A 7135-nucleotide genomic window follows, 5' to 3' on the forward strand; every position below is an offset into this window, starting at 1 on the left:
TTATTCATTTCCTTATCTATAAAATGACAGAATTGGCCATGATGTTCTCTAAATCTATGATCTTATGTTCAAGGCTTCTTATGTATTGAGGCAGCTGGACTTGGACTTAGGAAAAACTGAGTTTAAATGCTATCACAGACACTTACTAGGCTTCTTGTCATCTCCAGGAGTAAACATAAAATTCTTTGTTTGGAATTCAAAGCCCTTTATAACCTGCCTCTCTCCCTACCTTTCTAATCCTCTCACACCTTACCCTTACTTGTAATCTATAGTACAGTGACACAGGCCTCCTTGCTGTTTCCTAAACAGATAATCTAAAAACAGACATTTTTGCTGGCTGTCTCTCACACATGGACTACTCTTTCTAGTCATCTCCACCATCTGACTTGCCCTCAATATAACAGCTAAAATCCCACCTCCTACAGCCTTTCCTAATGTCCCTTAATTTTAGTGTCTTCTCTTTATCGATTATTTCCAATTTATCCTGCATATAGCTTGTTTGTACACAATAGTTTGCATATTGCCTCCTCCATTACAATAGCCCCTTGAGAGCAGGGACTGTGTTTTTGTTTTGCTTTTCTTTGCTTGCTGAATGCTTAGCACCATGGCTTCTAGGAGGTTTTTGCTAAATGTTTACAGATGGACACTATTAGCTGTGCTATGCTGGACAAGTACTTAACTTTTGTCTGCCTCAGTTTCTTTATCTTTAAAATAGAGATAATAATAGCACCTATATTTAAGGGTTGTTCTGAGGACAAAATGAAATATTTATAAAGTGCTTTACAAACCTTAAAGCTATGAAGGCACTAGTAAGGAGAAACTGATTAGTGAAATAGAAATGAAGAACTCTCTAAGCCTGTTTCCTCATCTATAAAATAGATATAGTACACATGATTAGGTTCCAAGGCTAGAGAAGCTACTCATCCCATTAGATTTTCATAAATTCTTTTTAAATACATTTTTAAAACTGTTAAATGTTTAAATTTCTCAAACTAACACTGAAATAATTGCCAAAATACCTCTACAACTCCTTTTGGGAAAGAAATGATAAGAACACTTTAGCAAATTGCTCCAAAAAGAGAGTATTAGCTTGGTTGTAAGTAATCTTTTACATAGCCTCTTGCACTATAGCAGTCCTCAGGAAAAGAAGTGACTCCTTTAGGTGAAGGTAAATTTATTTTGTGGAGAAGGTTGACCTTTGTCAAAATGGTGAAGTAGGTAATTTTCCTTTGGAACCCTCCTACATCTCTCTCTCTCTCCTCTTCTTCCTTCCCTTCCATATCCTCTTTGTCTCTGTCTCTGTCTGTCTCTGTCTCTCTGTCTTTCTGTCTCTGTCTCTCTCTGTCTCTCTTTCTCTCTTACTCAGAGGTAATCGGCCAATGTACTTAGTCCTAGCAAAATACGCAGAATACTTAGGTGAAATCATCTTCACATAGATACTTTGGAATATGTGCAGATATTTTATAACTGGTTCTAATCTATTATTCATGTGATAAATGTTGACCACTTAAAAATTTTCTTCATAGCTGCTAATGGGAGCTCTGACAAGGCACTAATTCACCAAAGCCCTTTTCTATTTGGTCTATCTCATTCCTGCCTGATAGCCTGTGGTGAGAGAAGAGAGACAATGCTCTAAAGGGAGAGGCCTTGAGGTCTCCCCATTTGAGACTGAGGCCAGCATCTGGCCCAGTAATATGGGCCTTGGATCTTTACAGAACCGTTAATTTGTCAGCCTCTCCAGGTCTGGGGTCAGAGTGGAATACATGCTCAATTTTGCAGATAATCCAGCATTGAGGCCCTGAGGAAAAAGAAACAACCTGCAGAACTCAGCCCATCAGGAGCTGACAGAAGAAAGCTTTCCGCAAAAAAAGTCTTGTTTGGAAGTGAACTTAAATGGAAACAAGCCTCTGTAGAAATGACATTGCATGCGCTCTTACTCTCCTCAAAGACTGAGGTGGTAGTAGAAGGGGATTGTCCCACCTCAGGGGCAGAGTTATATTCTGTTGTTCTTACACTATCTTCAAAGTAAATTTTGTTGTCATTTAATCATTTCAGTGCTGTTCGGCTCTTCATTATACCGTCTGAGGTTTTCTTGGAAAAGATCCTGGAGTGGTTTGTCATTTACTTCTCCAGCTCATTTTACAGATGGTAAAACAGGCAAACAGGGTTAAGTGATTTGCCCAGGGTTACAGAGCTAGTAGGTGACTGATGCTGAATTTGAACTCAGGTCTTCCTGTCTCCAGGCCTGTTGGTCTATCTGCTGCACCACCTCATTGCCCTGAAAGTAAATATTCCTTTGTAAAAGCTTTTGAAGACAGCATGTCACAGTGGAGAAATAAATGCTGTATTTGGGGTAAAAAAAAAATGGGATGAGTGATACAGTGGAAAACATATAGTTTGTTTTACTTCATTGGCTCAATGTGCTTGACACATGAATATTTTATTTTGTCTTTTATTCAGCCACCCCATTTTTTTTAAAAAAGGACAATATAGTTACATGATATTGAATTTGAGTTAGGAATTTTGTAGATGTGTCCAGAGAAGTTATGTGTGATAAAGGATAGGAATCAAGAATTAAACTCAATAAACCTTCATTAAGTACCTATTATGAGCAATGTACTGTCATAGGCACTTGGGATTGAAAAAATGAAAGGAAAAGCCTCTACTGTCAAGAAAGAAATGTAGTAACATACTAAACTCAGGGCTAAATTCAGGAGAAATTTTATGAAAAGCTTGAATTTGGTTTCCACCTTTCTTCTCACTCCTACATTTGGTTTCCCCTTAGAAAAATCACAGTTCACTTTCCCTCTCTGTGCTTTGGTTGTTAAGCTCATTTAAATATGAATTTCACTTTCCAAGTGGTGAATATCTGGCACATTATGTATTTAAATTTCAATTCTTATTGCATTTAATCAGTGAAAAAAAAGAATCTGTTGAGTGTCTGGTCTGACATTTCAGTATAGGCACTGCAGTTTATATCTAGAATTCACAAATCTTCTGTTGCTTTATGCTTTCACTCAGTTCCATCTCTTCTCTAATATCTTGCAGACTTCTATTCCTGTTGTGTAAATGCCACACTGTACACAACAGGATACAACTGAAAAAGTGAAATCTGACATGTCGCACATATGCTGGAGTTCGAATGATATTAATTCCCCTGATACCCTGAATTATAATCTCAAGGCAAATGTAGCAATACTTCCAAATACATTTACAAATGAACAGTTATAGTAGGGTCAGGAAACAGATTGCTTTTGGATTTACAATATTAATTTCATCCTTCGTGCCACTTATTAGTACTTAGATCTCCAAAAAGCAACCTACTCTAGAATCACTAATGATGTTTGCATTAGACAAGAGCACAGAAGGTCAAAAAAGTTCTTTTTTTTTTTCAACAAGCCAACACTTTCATATACTTGAGATTTCTAGTGGCTTGATCAATTTCCGCTTACACCAATCTGATTTCTTCTCTCATCGGTTCCACTGCTTCCTCCCGCCCCACCCTTTGCCACTCCTCACTTTGTAAGTGACTCTTCCTAGCAGAAAGGAAAGAAAAAATTCATTCTGGGATTAATTCAAACTGAATGTGTCTAAATACACTCTAATGTGCATAGAATGGTATGGAATTTTTACTTTGTCTTTAACCACATTCCAATACTGTATAATTAAATCAGATTTATCCTACAGATGTAATTCTACATTAAAATAATGTTATCAAGAACAACAGAGATGGATCTTTAAAATAGCCAGGAAACTTCTTATTTGGTTTCTGAAGTCCACTCCAAACTACTTAAGAAACATTTTGAAGATGAATTAGAAAGATATCCACTTCAATCAGAAAGATGTCTAATGTTAATTGCAGTCTCAATGATGAACAACTTCTGAAGTTTAAAGTCACCAGAAAAAAATGCTGACAAGCATAGAGGGAATGAGATATTTCAGTAGGGGAAAAAGTGTTTCATATTCTCTACTCTGTAAGAAAACATTTATATTCCAGAGATAATGATAATAGGTAGTATTTATTTAGCAACTTAAGCTTTCTGAAGGACTTTATTATCTCATAAAACAATATTATCTCATTTGATTCTTATAAAAACCCTGGGAATTAGGTGCTATTGTTTTCCTTGTTTTACAAATAAGGAAACTGAGGCTGAGGGAGGTTAAATGACTTGCCTAAGGGTGTACAGCTCGTAAGTGTCTGAGGCAGGATTAGGATTCAGGTCTTTCTGACATCAAATTGCTTTAATAACTGTCATCTAACTGTTTCGTTTATCAAATGAATTTTTTTTAGAAAATTTCTAGAGAAGATGTGGGAAAATTAGAATACTAATACATTGTTGGTGGAGTTGTGAAATGATCCAAACATTTTGGAGAACAATTTGGATCTATGCCCAAAGGGCTATCAAAACGTGCATACCCTTTGATCCAGCAATAGCACTTCTAGGGCTATATCCCAAAGAGATCAAACAAATGGGAAAAGGACCCACATGTACAAAAATATTCATAGCAGCTCTTTTTGTGGTGGCAAGGAATTGGAAATTGAGAGGATGCCCATCAATTGGGGAATGGCTGAGCAAGTTGTGGTATATAAATGTAATGGAATACTATTGTGCTATAAGAAATGATGAACAGACTGACTTCAGAAAAAACTGGAAAGACATATATGGTCTGATGCTGAGTGAAGTGAGCAGAACCAAGAGCACTTTGTACACAATAACAGCCATGTTATGCAATGACTAAGATTGTTAAACTGAACCCTTCTCAGCATTACAAGGATCTAAGACATCTACAGAGGCCTCGGGATGGATAATGCTGTCCACATCCAAAGAAAGAACTATGGAAGTTGAATCACTATCACTTATTTTTACCTTCTGTTGATTTTTGTTTCATCTTTCTGATGGTTCCTCCTATTGGTTTTAATTTTTACTTACAACTTCACTAATGTGAAAATGTTTAATAGGTATGTAAATGTAAAGCCTATATCAGATTGTGTGCCATCTTGGGGAAGGTGGGGGGGAGGAAGGGGGAGAAAAATTTTCAACTCAAAAGCATATGGAAGTGATTGTTGATAAATCAAAATAAATTAATAAAATTAAAAAAAAGAAATTTCTAATTACATTGTTATTGTTTGTTTTTCATTCTCAAAGAGGACCATGACACCAGGAAGATGATACCGTGACTTGAAATTAGATTTAAGTGAGAAAGGGCTAGGCAAAGTCACCAGGCTCACTTTTTCCTCCAGAGCCATCTGGGTCCAGTGGCAAGATATAGATAAGGATGACTAACAATGGCCCTGGATGCAGTGGAAGACCTTAGCCTTTCAAGCTAAGGTCTTTCCCAGGTCTCAGTGATTAAGGATAGGTAAGAAATGAAACAAAGAATGGCCTCTTTTACTTAATCAAAAAGAAAAGAAAAATCAAACTGGGAGAGGAAGACCCTTAGGGTTTCTGGCAAAAATAGAAACAATTGCTATTTATTCTGAGCCAATCAGGACTCAAACAATGAACACTAAGTGGGGCTTGAGCTGGGACCTAGTATTGGCCAATCAGTGAGAGCCAGAGTGAATTGGGTTCAAAGCACTGTCCTTGAGAAGGAAATCTAGCCTGTAAACCCCAAGATATCTTGGGGAGGTTTCAGTGATCAAAATTTACATTCCTTTGTGTAGGGCACCTGTAGGTAGGGGATGATACCCTATGTGGACAGAGGGAGAGGAAGGTGAAAAAGAAAGGGAAAAGGAGAAAAGGAAAAAAAGGAAAGGAAAGAAGGGAGGGAGGAGCTACATTGCCCAACTGGAACTGGTCAGTTTAGTCCCCAGTGGGGCAGCCCATACTATTCAGAGGTTGTTGTTTGTCTTTTGTTCTGGAAGAGGACCATGGCATCAGGAAAGTGATGTCACGATTTGAAATGATGTGGATTTAAAGTATGAGGGCTGTGCAAAGTCACCAATGTTGCATTCTCCTCTCAAATCATCTGGGTCCAATGGTAAGATATAAATCAGAATGACTGGAGATGGCCCCAGATGGAGTGGAACACCTTGGCTTTTTTTCCCTTAGTTTTCAATAATCACTTTTATAATATTTTGAGTTCCAATTTTTCTCTCTGTCCCTCTCCTCCCCCTTCCCCAAGACAGAAAGCAAACTCATATAGGTTAGACATGCAGAATCATATTAAACATATTTCCACATTAGTCAGACCTTGGCCTTTTTAAGCTAAGGTCTTTCTCAGGTCTCTTTTTGACTGAAGCAATGCCAATTCAGGGATTAAGCTAGGTAAGAAATGAGACAAAGAATGACCTCTTTTACCTAGTCAAAAAGAAAAAAAATCAATCTGGGAGGGGAAAACCTTCAGGGTTTCTGGCCAAAACAGAAACAATTGCTTTTCACATTCACTCCGTACCTCTGTGATCATGGGTAAACTCCAAACTATCTTAGTTTCCCCATTTATAAAATGAAGAGGTTGGACAATATGGCCTCTGGTGACCTGTGAGTCTTTGAACATTATCAAAACTTTCAATTCAGTATTGCAAAAGCTATTTTGATCCTTACTGTACAAATCAGACTGTTAGTGATACTGAAACCACATTTCTTTACTATTTGAATCTCTTGAAAACATATAAAAGAAAATAATATCTTGGAAAATAAGGTTTTCTCCCTCAGGTTAGGTCAATATTTAACACAGTATCAATATCCAGAACTTTAATCAGGTAAAATTTATGAGGCAGAAAAGTCTGAATTTGGCTTTCAATCACCTTCCCACCCATCATCAAGTTATCACTTCTTTCCAAGATGGCTTAATATTTTCCCATTATATTTTATCTTTTATGAGCCATTCTCTTTGGTTCTTGTTTCATTTGATGTGTCAGGGGATTGATGTCCCTTTATATTTTGTTTCAGTGGTTTTTTTTTTAAGCAGTCAATATTTCCATTCAGCTGTGGTCATATAAAAAGCAGATTAAATGATAAATGTAGCATCTAGAAGACCTGAATTCAAAATCTATCTCTGATAATAGTTGTGGCAACCCAGGTTAGTCACTTACCCTTCTCTTCAGTGTTCCAGCCACTTGCCGACAATTTAATTACTTTGGGAGCAGCTACCTGTTTTGGGGGTGGACTTACTTCATACTTATAAAACCATA

The sequence above is a fragment of the Phascolarctos cinereus genome, unplaced genomic scaffold (genome assembly GCF_003287225.1).
Source record: "Phascolarctos cinereus isolate Bilbo 61053 unplaced genomic scaffold, phaCin_HiC Scaffold_4;HRSCAF=312, whole genome shotgun sequence".
Lineage (NCBI taxonomy): Eukaryota > Metazoa > Chordata > Mammalia > Diprotodontia > Phascolarctidae > Phascolarctos > Phascolarctos cinereus.